Consider the following 19,019-nt stretch of genomic DNA (forward strand, 5'->3'; position numbering starts at 1 on the left):
TTCTTTTGAGGGAGGGATCTGTACCTACGGTCCGTGGCAAGTCAGCAGATGAGGGAGATGTAAGTACTTTCAAATAAAGAAAGTTAAGCATTAACTAGCGTGTTTTTGTTTTGCCATTTAGCACAAGCTAACACTAACGTGTGGTAATCGCTAAGTGCATGCATGGGGAGTGGCCAGCAGCACCACATTATAAACGGCTCATTTTAAAAGGACTGAAACTTGGAAGAATAAAGTTGGTAAGATTTTTATCTTCATATGAGAATGATTTTGTACAAAGAACTTCATGAACATGTTTTGTGCATCCCACAGACCTGCAGTGTTAAAACCTGTGTAAAAAGAGGTATAAATATGCCCCCTTTAAAGGATAACTCTGGTGTAAAATGGACTTTTGTTGTAGTAAAACATGATAAAAAGTTCTTACCTTTGATGAATAGCACACCTCCGTTCTCCCACAGCGTTCAGAGATCCAGAAATTTTAACAGTTTGTACAAACACCCTTCAGACTGGGTGATACGGGGCATAATTTACCCTGATAAATCGCTTTTTACACTGTTATCCAGCTCAAAGTAGCTCCACACCTCCTTGTTAGAATCAATCCGGAGAGCTCTGACATTTAAAACCAGACATTAATTACTTATAAAGTGCACAAGAAGCTTATTAAAAACCACTGTTTACATCCTCTAATGATATATGTCTACAGCTATGTATATATATATGCGCTCGGAGTTGAAGCTAATGTTATAGGATGTAAACAGTGGTTTTTAATAAGCTTCTTCCGCACTTTTTAAGTTATTAATGCCTCGTTTTAAATGTCAGAGCTCTACAGATTCTAGCAAGGAGGTGTGGAAGTGCTACTTTAAGCTGGATAACGGTGTAAAAAGTGATTTATTGGGGCAAATTAAGCCCCGTATCACCCAGTCTGAAGGGTGTTTAGACAAACTGTTAAAATTTCTGGATCGCAGAACGCTGTGGGAGAACGGAGGTGTGCTATTCATCAAAGGTCAGAACTTTTTATCATGTTTTACTACAGCAAAAGTCCATTTTACACCAGAGTTATCCTTTAATATAAAATGCCTCGTGTGTGTGTGTTTTTCCTTTTTTTCTTATTTTTAAAAATAAAACTTCAATAAAAGCAAATGGCTCCAAGTCAAACTGAGTCTGCTGCCTCGTCCCTTGTGACTTACAATTATCAGAAATTAATCTAAACCCAAATCTCCCTCCTTTCTCTCTCTCTCTCTTTCTCTCAGTCTGCGTCACTGCCTCTCTTCCTCTCGTTTTCGGATCTCTGTTTCCTCCACCAAATCACTCAGCGACGGCACAAAAACCTCAACGGCTCAAAGGTTGTCTGCTGGCCGCCACAGCCAGCCAAACAAACAGCGCTCGCGTCCCGCAGCCATGGAAACAAAATATATACATACACATTTACATGAAAGCTCGCCACAGCAAAGAGGAAGTGACTGTTTCATTCTCTATATCAATCACTGACTGACACCTTGGCCGGGTCACCAAATGTCAACATATTCATACAGAATATACAGTACATCAATCAGACAAAACAATAACACCACCTCCTACAGATCCTACAGTGTCTGACAGATTATAGTTGTAGTTATACTATAATTACAGACTGTAGTCCTGTATCTGTTTCGTTTTTCTGCATATTTTATTATAATTACCATTTTCTTACCCTGTTCAGGAGAGAAAACCACCACAAAACAGATATTATTTTAATTATAATTTGGGTTTTGGGTCGTCATTATTCTGCAGTGATTAGCACTGATTAGCATGGTGTATGGTGGTGTATGAGGTGTTAGTGTGTGTTGAGCTGTTGGTACAGTGAGTGGATCAGATACAGCAGTGCTGCTGAAGTTTTTAAAGACCTCAGTGTCTTCGTTGCCAACAGCAACGAATCATGCAGCAACAGATTCAGAGCTGCTGTCCTGCTGGAAAACGAAATCCACATCTTCATAACAGTTGTCAGCAGATGGAAACATGCGTATTTCATTTTCCAGCAGGACTTGACACAATGCCCAAACTGCCAAAAGTACCAATTTGTCTTATATAATATTCAAATTTTCTGAGATACGTAATCATCAACAATAAAAGAAATAAATGCTTAAAATAGATCACTCTATATAATTAATTAATGAGTTTCACAATTTGAAATACATTTCTGAAATAAAGCCACTTTTTAATGATATTCAAATTTTTTGAGGCGCACCTGTATATATGAACAAACATACAAATGAACACAATAGACGATATCACCATTATTACCATTAAGATCAAGACCATTTACTGTACGAAAAGTCGACAATGTAATTATTGTGACAGGTCTAGTTGTTCATTAAGGCGTGGCTACGATTTATTAAGGCGTGGGAACGAGTTCATTTAATCTAGCTGAGAATAATAAAGCTTTTCTGTAAGTTAATTATAATGAAGAAACTGAATACTACATCAAAGCTCCCTTAATCCAAGGATAATCATAATCTTTAGTAAGAAAATGAAGAGTGAACTGGTTTCTTTTTATTTTAATTTCTGAATGAATTATGGTGATATTTTGGAGTCTCTTTCAGTGAGACGTGGCCTAATTCTAAGTAAAAGACTCTTAATTTCTAATACACTGTAAAAATGATGAGTAAAATTTATTTAAAAAAACTTTCACAACTTTCTGCATTTGCTTTTTTTAAGTAAATTTAATGTCATGGTTTGTACAGAATTGCAGACACGTGCAGATACTGATAAAAATATATAAAGTTTATTATAACAATAAACAGATACAGAAAAATGGGTGATCACCAGTAAACAGAGCAATGAAGAAGAAACCATACCATAAACGAGAAACAGTCCAGAGTTCATACACGAGAGATCCAATATCAGAGGCCAATATACTTAGGCAGCAGTTTCCTACAGGCCCTCTCAAACCTCAAGTCCCGGGTCGACAACCACACCCTGTCTCCGGGTTGGTATTGGGGGGTGGTACCACGGTGTCTGTCGGACTGCTCCTTATACTTGCGTAAAACCTCCGAGATCTGCTGATGCATCTCCTCCCACACCTGCTCACTCCGCTTCATCCAGTCGTCAACAGCGGGTATCTCAGTGGACGACGCTGTAACCTTCAGATTCGGGTAAATCTGTAACAAAATCTACAGCAATATGTGACCATGGTCGTTCAGGAACAGGCAGAGGACATAGTTTACCGGCTGGAAGGGTTTTGGGTGTTTTGCATTGTGCGCAGACTGAACATGAAACTACGAAAGCTTGAATGTCAGCTCGCATGGTTTCCCACCAATACCGAGCTGAGATTAGTTGTAGTGTACGTGTAACACCAGGGTGACCAGAAGTAAGGGCAGCATGTGCCCAGCCAATGAGTTGATCACGAAATTGTTCGGGTACATAAATCTTGTGAGGAGGACAACCCTCCGGAGGTTGTGTGTTAGTTAGACTCTGCTGAATGAGGTCATCTAGTTCCCATCTAATAGCTGCTACTCTAACAGTGGGTGGCAGAATGTGTTCAGGCTCGGAAGCGCGGCATGTGTCGTCTGGGGAACTGAAAACACGGGATAAGGCATCAGCCTTAGTATTACGGTTGCCTGGACGAAACGAGATAGAGAAATTGAAGCGAAAGAAAAACAATGACCAACGGGCTTGACGGGGGTTTAGGCGTTTAGCTGTGCGGAGATATTCTAGGTTCTTGTGATCAGTTAGAACGGTGAATGGATGTGCAGCACCTTCTAGCCAGTGACGCCACTCCTCTAGAGCCAGTTTAACAGCCAGCAGCTCTCTATCCCCTATCCCATAATTACGCTCCGCTGGTGACATTTTCTTTGAGAAAAAGGCTATGGGATGTAGTTTAGGTGGTGAACCGCTGCGTTGGGAGAGAACTGCTCCTATACCAGTATTAGAAGCATCGACTTCAACTACAAAGGGTAGGTCAGGATTAGGATGTTTGAGAATGGGGTAAGAGACGAAGGCGGCTTTTAACTTTTGGAAAGCTTGGTCAGCTTCAGGGGACCACTTAAGAATTTTGGTGGCATTCTTAGTGAGCGCTGTAAGGGGGGCAGCTATGCTACTAAAGTTTCGTATGAAACGCCTGTAAAAATTCGCGAACCCTAAGAAACGTTGGAGGTCTTTGATGGATTGGGGAACTGGCCAACTAGTTACGGCGTCTACCTTTGAATCATCCATGAGAACTCCCTGGGAGCTGATGACATAGCCGAGAAATGCGACTCTCTGAAGGTGGAACTCGCATTTCTCGGCTTTAGCATAAAGATTGTTCTCCAATAGCCTTTGAAGAACCGAACGAACGTGTTGAACATGTGATTCAAGATCGGGGGAATAAATCAAAATGTCATCTATAAAAAGAGTGACGTGTTTACCAATCATGTCCCTAAATATGTCATTCATAAATGACTGAAATACTGCGGGGGCGTTAGCGAGACCATAACTCATAACCAGATACTATTAGTGGCCATTTGTGGTAGTGAACGCTGTTTTCCACTCGTCCCCCTCTCTAATGCGGATCAAATTATACGCACTATGCAGATCGAGCTTGGTAAAGTAAGAAGCCTGACGTAGCTGCTCGAGAGCACAAGGAATGAGGGGCAAAGGGTAAGCAAACTTCTTCGTGAAGTCATTCAAACCTCTATAATCAATACAGGGTCTCAGTCCCCCGTCCTTTTTCTTTACAAAGAAAAACCCTGAACCGAGAGGGGACTTTGACGGCCGAATGAAACCCTGAGCTAACGCTTCGGTAACATAATCGTTCATAGCCTTTTCCTCATCGAGAGTGAGGGGGTAGACTCTAGTTTTGGGTAGGGTGGCACCCTCCACTAGGTCGATAGCACAATCATAAGAGCGATGCAGAGGTAATTTAGTAGCGTTATCCTTGCTAAACACCTCTACAAAATCTGAATATTCAGCGGGTATAACAATGGGATCAGAAACCTCAGGACTTTCTACAGAAGTGGACTGAATGATAAGACTATCCAAGGCTAAACAATGTTCATGACAGTGAGAAGACCAAACCGTGATATCCCCATCGTGCCAGGAGACAGTGGGATCATGGGTTTTCAGCCATGGCATGCCCAGGATAACAGGATGCTCTGTGCAGGGAAGCACGAAAAGTGGCAGTTCCTCGAAATGAAGAGCGCTGGCTTGCAGGGTGATGGGTAGTGTCTGTAGCGTAACTGGTTTGGAGCGAACCGTCTTCCCGTCCACAGCATGGATGGATAAGGGACGCAGAAGTTCTCGGGTGGGTATGTTATGCTCCTTAACCAGATCCAGACTGATGAAGTTCCCTTCTGACCCGGAATCTACAAGCGCTGAGACAGAGAGCATACCATCAGGCAATACAATATTTACTGGTAAAGAGAAACATTTAGAACGAAGAATTGTGTTTTGCTTACGTACCACCATGTCCCAGGGCTGGAGCTTTCACAGGTCGGGTCAGAAGACCACACTCAGCCTTGAAATGACTGGCCTCCCCACAATAAAGGCATAGACGAAGCCGGATCCGGCGCTGTCGCTCTTCTGGAGTTAGCCGGGTTTTCTGGATGTCCATGGGCTCTGGGGCAGACAACACAGCTTTCTCTGGTGTGGGGGTGCGGGGCAGAGTCACAGAGGTGTGTTGAGCGCGAGGGCTGGTCTTGGGACGGCGCGAGAGAAGTTGATCCAACCGGATAGATAGTGAGATGAGCTGGTCCAAAGTTAGCAAATCATCTCTGCAGGCTAACTCCCTCTGTATATCTGGGTTGAGTCCGCATCTGAATACGTTTAGCAAAGCAGCGTTATTCCAACCACTACCAGCTGTGAGAGTGCGGAACTCCAAAGCGTAGGAAGCCACCGGCTTCTGACCTTGATTCCCATCAAAAATATCCGGTTTACACACAGAAAAACCAGGCACAGAGGATTTAGCGTTGGGCATACTGGTGTTAGCTAAAGGGCTAGGGCTAGGCTCAGTTAAGCCTCTGAGGTGAGCTAGCAGCTCCGTAAGTTGTTGCTGCTGCGTGGTTTGCTGGCGTTTGCTGACATTATTTTTAGTACTAAAATGAGTGTATTACAGTGTAATATGTGTGTTATAACTAAAAATATTTAAAACTCAGACGCAGACAGACAGCTCCTCACTTTGTTAACTGTGAAATAAAGGACCTTTTGGCCACGCCTTAATGGTTACAATTTAATTAACCCACCCCTTAATTATCTCATTCCCATGCATTAGTATCTCGTTCCCACGCAATAATAAGGTGTGACCATGCTTTTTATTTTTTTTACATGATGTCACCTTAGGGGCTCGGTATGTAGAAAAATTATTTGTGTAATTAAATGTTTTTTCACACATTAAAAAAAAACTCTTGTAGAACGTTCGGCACCACTTTAAGATAAGACTACCTTTATAAAGGGTTTATAAATGGTTTACAATTACAATAAGTTTATTAATGGTTACTAATTAGGTTGTAAATGCCTTAAAATCATTAATAATCAGTTATAACACATACATAAAAGGGCAACAATATAGATAGATGGCTGTGGGTTCACTATTTGGCAAACAACAGGTCATTGTTGCCCTTTCTACGTATGTGTTATAACTGATTATTAATGATTTTTAAGGCATTTTCAACCTAATTAGTAACCATTAATAAACTAATTGTAAACCATTTATAAACCCTTTATAAAGGTAGTCTTATTTTAAAGTGGTACAGAAAGTTCTATACAGTTCCTTTGTTCAGGAATATAGAGAATACTGAGTTTCTGCTTATATTGTGGGGTGTTTCTCCAAAGCAATGGTCCACAACTCCTCCTGTAGACTAAAAAAGCCCTGCACATTTTTCACCGATGCCCACAGTGCAGTGAAGTCCAACTCAGGTCCTGCAGGGTCAGTGTGCAGTTCAGTTTACTGATTTCCCTCTGCAAACACTCCTAACTGAACTCAGCCGTTCTCTGCCAGGTGTAGTTAGTTAGCATGCCGAGCCACGCTCACATTAAGAACCATACAGCTCTAATATGATCCGTTGCTCAAATCTTGTATTTCCTGCTCTGATGATTCATATTTGTGTTTGTAAATGACCCACAAATGGCTATGTTATTATAGTGAACACACCTCTGCTGTGAACCGACCTGCACGTACACATTTTAGCATCTAATTAGCGCACAATAGTGATGACAGCTATAAATCTATAGCTCAAAAGCTGATAGAACCACATGAACAAGAGATTACTATACTTAACACACCTTTATCACCAACAAACTCTACAGTACAGAGTTACTATATTCACTAATACCACTTATAACTTTACTACTGTACACAACACAGGCCTTATAATGATCACCATGACCAAAAGAAGCTCCACCCACTTCTCTACTACAATACAGAGTTACTATATTCACTAATACCACTTTACTACAACTTTACTACTGTACACAACACAAGCCTTATAATGTTCACCATGACCAAAAGAAGCTCCGCCCACTTCTCTACTCCAATACAGAGTAACTATATTCACTAATACCACTTTACTACAACTTTACTACTGTACACAACACAAGCCTTATAATGTTCACCATGACCAGAAGAAGCTCCGCCCACTTCTCTACTACAATACAGAGTTACTATATTCACTAATACCACTTACAACTTTACTACTGTACACAACACAAGCCTTATAATGTTCACCATGACCAAAAGAAGCTCCGCCCACTTCTCTACTACAATACAGAGTTACTACTATATTCACTAATACCACTTTACTACAACTTTACTACTGTACACAACACAAGCCTTATAATGTTCACCATGACCAAAAGAAGCTCCGCCCACTTCTCTACTACAATACAGAGTTACTACTATATTCACTAATACCACTTTACTACAACTTTACTACTGTACACAACACAAGCCTTATAATGTTCACCATGACCAAAAGAAGCTCCGCCCACTTCTCTACTACAATACAGAGTTACTACTATATTCACTAATACCACTTTACTACAACTTTACTACTGTACACAACACAAGCCTTATAATGTTCACCATGACCAAAATAAGCTCCGCCCACTTCTCTACTACAATACAGAGTTACTATATTCACTAATACCACTTACAACTTTACTACTGTACACAACTCAAGCCTTATGTTCACCATGACCAGAAGAAGCTCCGCCCACTTCTCTACTACAATACAGAGTTACTATATTCACTAATACCACTTTACTACAACTTTACTACTGTACACAACACAAGCCTTATAATGTTCACCATGACCAGAAGAAGCTCCGCCCACTTCTCTACTACAACACAGAGTTACTATATTCACTAATACCACTTTACTACAACTTTACTACTGTACACAACACAAGCCTTATAATGTTCACCATGACCAGAAGAAGCTCCGCCCACTTCTCTACTACAATACAGAGTTACTATATTCACTAATACCACTTTACTACAACTTTACTACTGTACACAACACAAGCCTTATAATGTTCACCATGTCCAGAAGAAGCTCCGCCCACTTCTCTACTACAATACAGAGCTACATATCCAGGAAGCTGCGCCCCTGAAATAGCAATCCACTAAAGTCAGAGCATACCTGTCTCTTAAAGGGAATGGCAAGTGACACAATGATTAATTTATTTCACATTAAGCCCAAAATTAGCCACACCAATGATTAATTAAGAGAATTAGTACATTAGAACTTTTCCTGTCGTTATGATAGCAAAGACACACTGGTGGCTCACCTATAGCTTCCACATCTTTTCCAAAAAAAATATCCATGCATTTTTTTACCAAGACAATGCAAAACCACATGCTGCACACATTACACAGACCAAAACACCACAAAGTGTCTGTGAAAGAAGAGAGTATAGTTACTGGACTGTTCTAGAGAATTTTGTGGAGAAACTAAAAATGTGACAATTATGACCCCATACTTTTCTACATCTTAAGACTAATTTGCAAGAAAAAATGAAAAAATAACACTTGAAACACTTAATCTCTTGGTATCCTCAGTGCCCAAACATCTTACTTTCTTTTTAAAAGTGTAGACCTGAAATGCAGAAGTTGTGCAGACAGAACATTAGCAGAATAGACTTTTATCAGAGTTAAAAGCAGTGTTGGGTTGAAGTGTGGCCGTAGCCGTTAAGCAGGGTGTGGTTGTGAACGCCCCTGTGAGTGGGCAGGTGTGTGTAATAATGTAAATGATGGGGGTTTGGGGGAGCTGCAGGACCGGATGTTTGCTCCCAATGAAGCCGTGGTCATGGTGACGCTGCAAAACCCCTTGTCTGCAGGCGCAGATGGCTGCGTCAATGAGGGAGTGACATCACCGCACTTCCTGTGTCATTCACTAACCATATCCCCCTCTCTTTCACACACTCTTTCTTTCTCTCTCTCTCTTTTTCCTCTGTCTCTCTACCTCAATAAAGCTGACTGGTTGTGTGCCATTCTCTCTCACTTTTATTTTCTCTCTCTCTCTCTCTCTCTTTTTCTCTGTCTCTCAACCTCAATAAAGCTGACTAGTTGTGTGCCATTTCTTGCTCTCTCTCTCTCTCTCTCTCTCTCTCTCTCTCACTTTCTTGCTCTCTCTCTCTCTCTCTCAATTTCTTGCTCTCTCTCTCTCTCTCTCTCTCTCTCTCTCTTTCCCCTCTGTCTCTCTACCTCAATAAAGCTGGCTGGTGCGTGCCATTCACAACCAAACCATATCCTTTCTCTCTCTCTCTCTCTCTTTCTCTCTCTCTCTCACACACTTTTATGCTTTCTCTCTCTCTCACTTTTATGCTCTCTCTCTCTTTCTTTCTCTCTCTCTCTCTCTCTCTCACTTTTATGCTGTCTCTCTGTCTCTCACTTTTATGCTCGCTCTCTCTCTTTCTCCCTTTCTTCCTCTCTCTCTCTCTCTCTCTCTCTCTCTCTCACTCACTTTTATGCTCTCTCTCTCTCTCTCTCTCACACACACACCTGCTGGCAGGTCTGCTGCACAAACGGCAGGGCGGGAATCGCCATGGGAACACAACAGGTAAACACAGGCCCAGATAAGGGCGGGAGAACGTTGTCCTCTGTACAGCACGTTTACACACTTACACACACACACACTTACACACACTTACACACACACACACACACACACACACACACACACACACACACACACACACACACACACAAAGTTCCAGACTTTCAACAGGCATGCCCCACCCTACAGCTGGATGACCCTGCTCTTTCCTCCCCTTCCTCTGTCTGTCCGGCTCTCCGTCTGTCTTTCTCTCCGTCTGTCTGTCTCTCTTTTGCTTTCTCTTTCTGTTGCAATTCAGTTTAATGGTATTTACTGTTGTAACAATATTTACATAATTTAACAATGCCAAAGCATCATAAAAAAGAAAGAAAAAAAAAGAAAAGAAAAAAATAATGATCACACTTATGTTCATTTTTCTTTTTTTCATTTTCTCTTTTTCTGTCTCTCTTTTTCCATATCAGTCTGTCTCAGGTCTGATTCAGTTGGCTTTAGTATGGGTGTATATAGACATATATACATATTATATATCCAATTCGGTTGGATTTTCACTGTGTATTTTGTACCATAGCAACCAGCTAGCAACCACTTGGCAACACCCTAGCAAAAAGTACGCAAAAGCACAGCATCCACTAAGCAATGCTGTGGCAAGCCCCTGGGAAACCGTAGCAACACCACAGCATAGCAACCATCTTGACAATAGTACCCATTAGCATCCATTCAGCAACGTCATGTTAACCACCTAGGAAATCATACACAACAATTTTTTTTCCATTGTTAAATCAACACTGTTAGTGTTAAATTTTACACTCTCACTACACGTTAATTTAACACTAAAATTGTTAATTTAACACTGACAAATTTACTGTGTAGCAATACCATAGCATATCAACCCTTTTGGATACCATAGAAACCAAATACCAACACCATAACAACCACTTAGAAACACCATAGCAACCACCTGGGATACACAGATTACAAGTACACGTGAACAGCCAAAGTTCTGATGCTTCTGTTCTGCATTTATTACAGTGTAATTTCTGTGTGTTCACATAATACCATCGTATTTTAATATAGTTTTAAATCATTTTGATTCATTTCAAGTGATTTAAATCTTTTTTTGCAAGAATTATGGGAATAAGATGCTCTGAATCATTCTGTAAAGAGTTGAAATTATGGAAATGAATCACTGGGTGATCACACTCTGAGGTTTCCTCTCTCTCTCTCTCTCTCTCTCTAATTGGCCGGCGGGTCTTAATCAGCATTATGAATGCAGTGGTGCTGGTCTGCAGACAGGGCAGTAATTGTTAAGAGCAAGAGTCTGGCAGACGGAAAGACAGACAGAAAGGCCACTGTCTGCACTGTAGCTTCCTCCACACATCATTATGATAGCGTGACAGCAGCTCTCGGCCTACACACACAACACACACAACACAACACATGGCCATAACTGTCAGTTTAAACTTATATGGCATGAATTATATTTTTAGGACAAAAAATATCATTTTTGGAAATTTAGAAGTCTCTATGGACATATCACACATATATTTCTTTTTTAACCCTTGTGAGGTGTTCATTTTTCATCAAATGATACAAAAAATATATTTTTTCTAACTCAAACTCATTGGCATTGGCTCATTTTTTGTGAAAAACATATATCAAAACACATTTTCGATAAACACACACTGTACATCCCCCCCCCCCCCCCCCCTACACATTTATATTACATACAGTATGTTTGAACCAAGGGCTAATAAACATTGCTTCATTTGTAAATTTGAAACTAAACAAATTTTCTACTCATATCTTGAGTTTAATTCATTTTCTTTTACATTTTATTAAAAAACTAATAAAAAAAGAGTAGCACTTTTTGAAAGAAATGCAACATAAGAAAGGTAAAGGGCAAATATTAACCATGTAAGCTGTTTATATTGCTTGCAATTTAGGTGAAGCGAGCATGTGTAAAGCATTTTAATGTAGAATTGCTTAATTTTGCTGAATTAAATAAAAGTAACAAAGTAAACGAGTAACAAAAATATGAACACCACACAAGGGTTAACAAGCTGATTATTTGAATTATCAGGTGTTTTAGAGCAAGGAAGCATCCAAACACCCAAACTATGCAGGGTAGAAGAACATCTCCAAGACCAGAGATAAGAAAGAACCCCTGCTTCTTCATGATTCATCTAAAAAAAGTGGTCTAACTGTATATAACTGTTGCCCAATAGTAACAAATGAAAAAAAGCAAAAGAAATTACAACAAGAATCAATAAATATATTTAAAGAATATAAACAGGCAAATATACTTCTTTACATATTCTTGTACATATATATTTTTTCTTATTTATGACCCACTCTGTTACTGTATTGGACATAGATGTCTTTTCACATCAAAAACTAACCCTTTAAGACCTGAATTATCTCTAGTGCCGAAAAAAAAAATTAAGAATGTGGTACTTTTTGTCTGTAAAGCAAAGAAAAGAAGACTTTTTCACTCTTATATTCTACTGTAAAATCTATATAGCAAATAAATCTAATTAACTAAAATAATTAATAGGTGTATAAAATTTGTATTATTTCATATTGATATTTTTATTTCACAAACCATACCTAACAGCAAAATTAAAAAAAAAAAAAAATTAAATCACATTAAATTAGTAAAAATAAGCTTTTACTTTGCCTCAGTGTCTTTAGTACTGTTACTGTTTTTTCAGTGTTTTTTGCAGTGGGCGGGGCCGAGCTAACTCTACTGTTTCTTTTCTTTATTAACTGGTTTATTGGTTGGTTCATGATCTATTCTGATGGACAACAATGACCCGCTTTTATAGAACACAAATCAAACACATTTATTTTTGAAAAATAGACTTCAAAACCCATTTAAACATCATGTTACTTTATTGTTACTACAATACAATTAAATATTAAAACTGCACTAAATAAATAAGGCTACAAAATTATATTTTATATATTTTACTTCTTAGTAGATTAGTAAGAAACTCTTTTGTCTCTTTTTTCCCTGATATTATAGAGTACAAAATTAGATGAGCATTAATTATTTATATATATATAGAGAGATTTTTTTTTTATAAAATTTTTAAATGTATTTATTTTTTACCAGCTGTCCTCAACCCATGTTTGGGTCCCGACCCACCAGTTAGGAATCGCTGCCATACAGAGTTATACACTGCTCAGCCCTTCCTCCAGACCCCAGAACCGAGTCTGGAGCGAATTTACTGAATTTATCTAATATCTATTCCAATTATGCAAATATACAGCTAGGAGGCAGCTGCACTACTCCAGCCCCACCAACCAAACCACCCCCCCCCACACACACACCCACCAGCCCCGGCCTTCGCGCCTCTCCCATACTGTCATCATCCAGGGCCGGACCCTCGGCAAACAAACCGTACTGTAAGGCAAACAGTGGTGCTGAGAGAGCCAAGTGCCCCATTAATGGAAAACTCAATGCAAAGCCACAGGACGGGGGGAGGCAGAGGTGGGCGGGGGCTTACTGGAATCGTTAGAGCTAGGAAAAAGTGAGCTGCTCCGAAAGTTCCCACATTTTCCCTTTAACGGCCTCCGAACCCAGACTTAAAGCCATACGCCTGCAAAACCTACAGTGTAATTCACACACTGTCTTCACTCTTCACATTTTTCTCTGAAAAAAAAATAAAAGATCACTTAAAAATGATAAGTTTCTTTGATTTTTCCAAATTGAAAAGATGGATGATCACAAGCCATCAAACCAAACTGAACTGCTTGAATTTTTGCACCAGGAGTGTATAGCATTAAGCTATCCAAAAGCAGTGTGTATGACTGGTGGAGGAGAACCAGGGTTATTCAACCAAATATTGATCATTTCTGAAATCTTAAAACTTTATGAATATGAACTTGTTTTTGTCTTTGCATTATTTGAGGTTTAAAAGCTCTGCATCTTTTTAGTTATTTCAGATATTTCTCATTTTCTCCAAATATATGTTCTAAATGTTGTCTGTAGTTTATAGAATAAAACAACAATGTTCATTTTACTCAAACATAAACCTATAAATAACAAAATAATTTGAGAAACCGAGGTGGTCTCTTAATTTTTTCTAGAGCTGTATGTATATATATATATACATATATATATACAATATATATATGTATATATATATATATAATAGAAATTTTAAGATCTCTCCACAGGTGTTTAATGGGACTGAGTGCATTTTGTAGTATTTTTGGGGTCATTGTCCTGCTGCAAGACCCATGACCTAGGACACAAATCCAGCGTTCTGACACTGGGCCCTACATTCCGACCCAAAATCCTTTGGTGTTCTTTAGATTTTAGTATTAGAAAAAAAAAAACATGAAATAAAACAAAAATAAAGTGACAGCAAAATCTACCAAAAAAACTATGAACAAACATATAAATACATTTAATAATACGCAAAATAAACAAATACATATAATATAGACTGTGTTTATATCACCATATGGATTTTTTTTTTGCGTCAGACTTGTTGGCTGTAATATTGCATATGATACTATTTAGCAAGTTAAATAAACTTATTTCAAGGCAATAAATCTTACATTTTTTTCTCAGATCAAATTTTTTGTGTGAGTGTAAGATTATTTTATCTCACTTAGAATTCTCAAAATACGCACAAAAAGTCACAGTCAAGATTCTTGTTTTAAATTTTAGGACAAATAATCAATTGGGTTTTTTTTGTTGCTTGATTTAACTCTTATTTTACTCATTTTTAGACTTAGAAGTTGATTATTTTAAAAGAAATCTTACTAAGAAAAAAATCATAATTGTGCTTAAAGACACCTTGAATGTCCACACAGACTGCGAATACACACACACACACACACACTCACTTTCTCCATCTCCTTCTCCTGTCAACAGCTTCTTTTTCATAGTCGTGTACCGTGACTCACAGACACAAACACTGCCTTTCTATAATCTGCTTATCACACACACACTGACAGAAAGCCAGAAGAATGGGAGAACTGATGCTATCTCTGTCAGATTAATCATTTAAATCGAGCACATCCAGCCAGATTCACGGAAACTAAAGAGGTGAGGCCAAAAACGTCAATCCGTTAAATCAGCAGGAGCGATAAGAGGCTTCCCTAAAAATATTCAGCAGGTTTGTGTGTGTATTATAATCATAGTATATACAGTACTTTAATTTGAAATACATTAACCTTAACCTGCAGTTCTTTAAAACCATTAACCTGCTGTCCTTCTTGTGTGACCTCATGGATGAGTTGCCCATGCCCCTTTCGGAGTAATTTCGGTCAGCCGGCCTGGCTACTCCTGGGAAGGTTTACCAGTGTTCTATGTTTTCTCCATTAGTGAATAAGAGCTCTTACTGTGGTTCTCTGGAGTCTCAAAACTTTAGAAATTACTTTATAACCTTTTCTAAACTGATAGATGATCAATAACATCTTGTTTTCTCATTTGTTTTTGAATTTTTGTTCAGATCAGAGCATAATGTGCTGCTTTTTAATGTATTTTATCTGCTTCATGTTGTCAGACAGGTTCTATTTAAGTGATTTCTTGATTCTACAGCTCTGTCAGTAATCAGGCCTGGTTGAGGTTAGTAGTGAAATTGAATTTAGTGTGATTAATCACAGTTAATTCATGGGAGGAAAACACTTTTTTTTTACAAAGAGTTAGATTGGTATGGATGTTTTTTTTTCTCTTACTAAATAAAATCATCATTTAAAAAGTGATTTTTTATATTTAATCAGGTTATACAGTACTTGTATGTACTTGAATGTATGTATAACAGAAATGAAAAAGAAAATAAATCTTTAAGGGGGCAAATACTTTTACACGACACTGTATCTCAAGATCACATGAAAAACAAGTTAAAATTTTGAGAAAACAATTGTTATGTAGATAAATCATGTCTATGCTACCATCTGGACATCAGATATCAGAGGCCAGTTTATAAAATCATCATTTAAAAAGTGCTTTTTATATTTACTCAGGTTATATTTGACTGATATTAAAGTTTGACTGATAATCTGAAAAATGTATTTATGACAAAAGTGAAAAATAAAATAAATCTTTTAGAAGGCAAATACTTTTTCACGCCACTGTATCTCAGGATCATAAAAAAAAACAAGTAAAAATCTTGAGAAAACTACTGTTTTCTTAATAAATCATGTCTATGCTACCATCTGGACATCAGATATCAAAGGGCAATATGTAAGAAGTCTCTCTCTATACCGTGGGTGTCCCTGGCTAATTAAATATACTGTATATTCACTAAAAGCCAAGTCAAATAAATCAAAAGCAACATGAACAGCTGAAGTTCACAACAGTCCACTGTACAGCGTTAGCACTGTGTGTAATACAAAAGTGCCATCTAGAGAAACAAGAGTGTAGCTGCAGGAAAAAAAAAACATATAAAAACAGTTACTTTATCCCTTTCAGACCTGACTTATGTTCTAGCAATATATATATATATATATATATATATATATATATATATATATATATATATATATATATATATATATATACACTGCTCAAAAAAATAAAGGGAACACTCAAATAACACAATATAACTCCAAGTAAATCAAACTTCTGTGAAATTAAACTGTCCACTTAGGAAGCAACACTGATTGACAATCAATTTCACCTGCTGTTGTGCAAATGGAATAGACAACAGGTGGAAATTATTGGCAATTAGCAAGACACACTCAATAAAGGAGTGGTTCTGCAGGTGGGGACCACAGACCACTTCTCAGAACCTATGCTGTCTGGCTGATGTTTTGGTCAGTTTTGAATGTTGGTGGTAGCATGAGACGGACTCTTCAACCCACACAAGTGGCTCAGGTAGTGCAGCTCATCCAGGATGGCACATCAATGCGAGCTGTGGCAAGAAGGTTTGCTGTGTCTGTCAGCGTAGTGTCCAGAGGCTGGAGGCGCTACCAGGGGACAGGCCAGTACACCAGGAGACGTGGAGGAGGCCGTAGGAGGGCAACAACCCAGCAGCAGGACCGCTACCTCCGCCTTTGTGCAAGAAGGAACAGGAGGAGCACTGCCAGAGTCCTGCAAAATGACCTCCAGCAGGCCACAAATGTGCATGTGTCTGCACAAACGGTTAGAAACCGACTCCATGAGGATGGTATGAGGGCCCGACGTCCACAGATGGGGGTTGTGCTCACAGCCCAACACCGTGCAGGACGCTTGGCATTTGTCAGAGAACACCAGGATTGGCAAATTCGCCACTGGCGCCTTGTGCTCTTCACAGATGAAAGCAGGTTAACACTGAGCACATGACAGACGTGACAGAGTCTGGAGACGCCGTGAAGAGCGGTCTGCTGCCTGCAACATCCTTCAGCATGACCGGTTTGGCAGTGGGTCAGTAATGGTGTGGGGTGGCATTTCTTTGGAGGGCCGCACAGCCCTCCATGTGCTCACCAGAGGTAGCCTGACTGCCATTAGGTACCGAGATGAGATCCTCAGACCCCTTGTGAGACCATATGCTGGTGCGGTTGGCCCTGGGTTCCTCCTAATGCAGGACAATGCTAGACCTCATGTGGCTGGAGTGTGTCAGCAGTTCCTGCAAGATGAAGGCATTGAAGCTATGGACTGGCCCGCCCGTTCCCCAGACCTGAATCCGATTGAGCACATCTGGGACATCATGTCTCGCTCCATCCACCAACGTCACGTTGCACCACAGACTGTCCAGGAGTTGGCGGATGCTTTAGTCCAGGTCTGGGAGGAGATCCCTCAGGAGACCATCCGCCACCTCATCAGGAGCATGCCCAGGCGTTGTAGGGAGGTCATACAGGCACGTGGAGGCCACACACAATACTGAGCCTCATTTTGACTTGTTTTAAGGACATTACATTAAAGTTGGATCAGCCTGTAGTGTGTTTTTTCACTTTAATTTTGTGTGTGGCTCCAAATCCAGGCCTCCATTGGTTAATAAATTTGATTTCCATTGATGATTTTTGTGTGATTTTGTTGTCAGCACATTCAACTTTGTACAGAACAAAGTATTCAATGAGAATATTTCATTCATTCAGATCTAGGATGTGTTATTTGAGTGTTCCCTTTATTTTTTTGAGCAGTGTATATATATATATATATATATATATATATATATATATATATATATATATATATATATATATATATATATATATATAGGTTTCAGTAAATAAATACATAAAATAACAAATAAATAGAACTGTTCATGACAGTGCAGTCATTTGTTTAACACTTTTTATTTCATATAACATTTTTTTTATTATTCCACACGCATATTTATATATATATATATATATATATATATATATATATATATATATATATATATAATTTCACAAATTATTTAGCAGTAAAAAAAAATCATAACATGATGGGAAAAGAGGTTTACTCTGCCACATTAGCTGAAATGCTACCATGCTTTATTTCAGTGAGCGGATTTTTTTTTTCCAATGCAGTGTGTGGGCTGATCGTCTGTTTTCACTAATAAATGTTTATTCTGATGAACAGTAGGTCTTTATCTGTGTGAAGTGAAAAAATGGATGCAGGGTCTTAAAAGGGTTTTATTTTATTTTTTTTTAAGTTTTGACCAGAAAATAATACTAGAAAGTAATGAATGCTCTGGCATAAAGATGAAGGTACAACATGTACACTGATATTCCAAATGCCATGGGATAGGAACTAGTATCGTGTCCCATGACTTTTGCCATGTCCTCGATATATACTAGCGCATCTCAAAAAAATATAAATATCATTGAAAAATGACTTTATTTCAGTAATTCAGTTCAAAATGTGAAACTCATATTATATTATATAGATGTATTACACACAGAGTGATCTATTTTAAGCGTTTCTTTATTTTATTGTTGATTTACAGTGTGCCAAATCCTGCTGGAAAATGAAATCCGCATCTCCATAAAAGGTGTCAGCAGAGGGAAGCACTATATACAGGTGTCCCATGACTTCTGCCATGGTCAGTGTATGAATGATGGGGGGATATAAGATGACTTGTCTATAAA

The 19,019-nt window shown here is 38.8% G+C and overlaps 1 protein-coding gene across 1 annotated transcript in view; it reads right to left on the reverse strand.

Annotated features, from left to right (window-relative positions):
* elof1 (elongation factor 1) overlaps positions 1–19,019 on the reverse strand; it is a 515,825-nt gene that overhangs the window by 325,247 nt on the left and 171,559 nt on the right. The window lies entirely within an intron of this gene.

This window comes from Astyanax mexicanus, chromosome 19 (assembly GCF_023375975.1).
Source record: "Astyanax mexicanus isolate ESR-SI-001 chromosome 19, AstMex3_surface, whole genome shotgun sequence".
NCBI lineage: Eukaryota > Metazoa > Chordata > Actinopteri > Characiformes > Acestrorhamphidae > Astyanax > Astyanax mexicanus.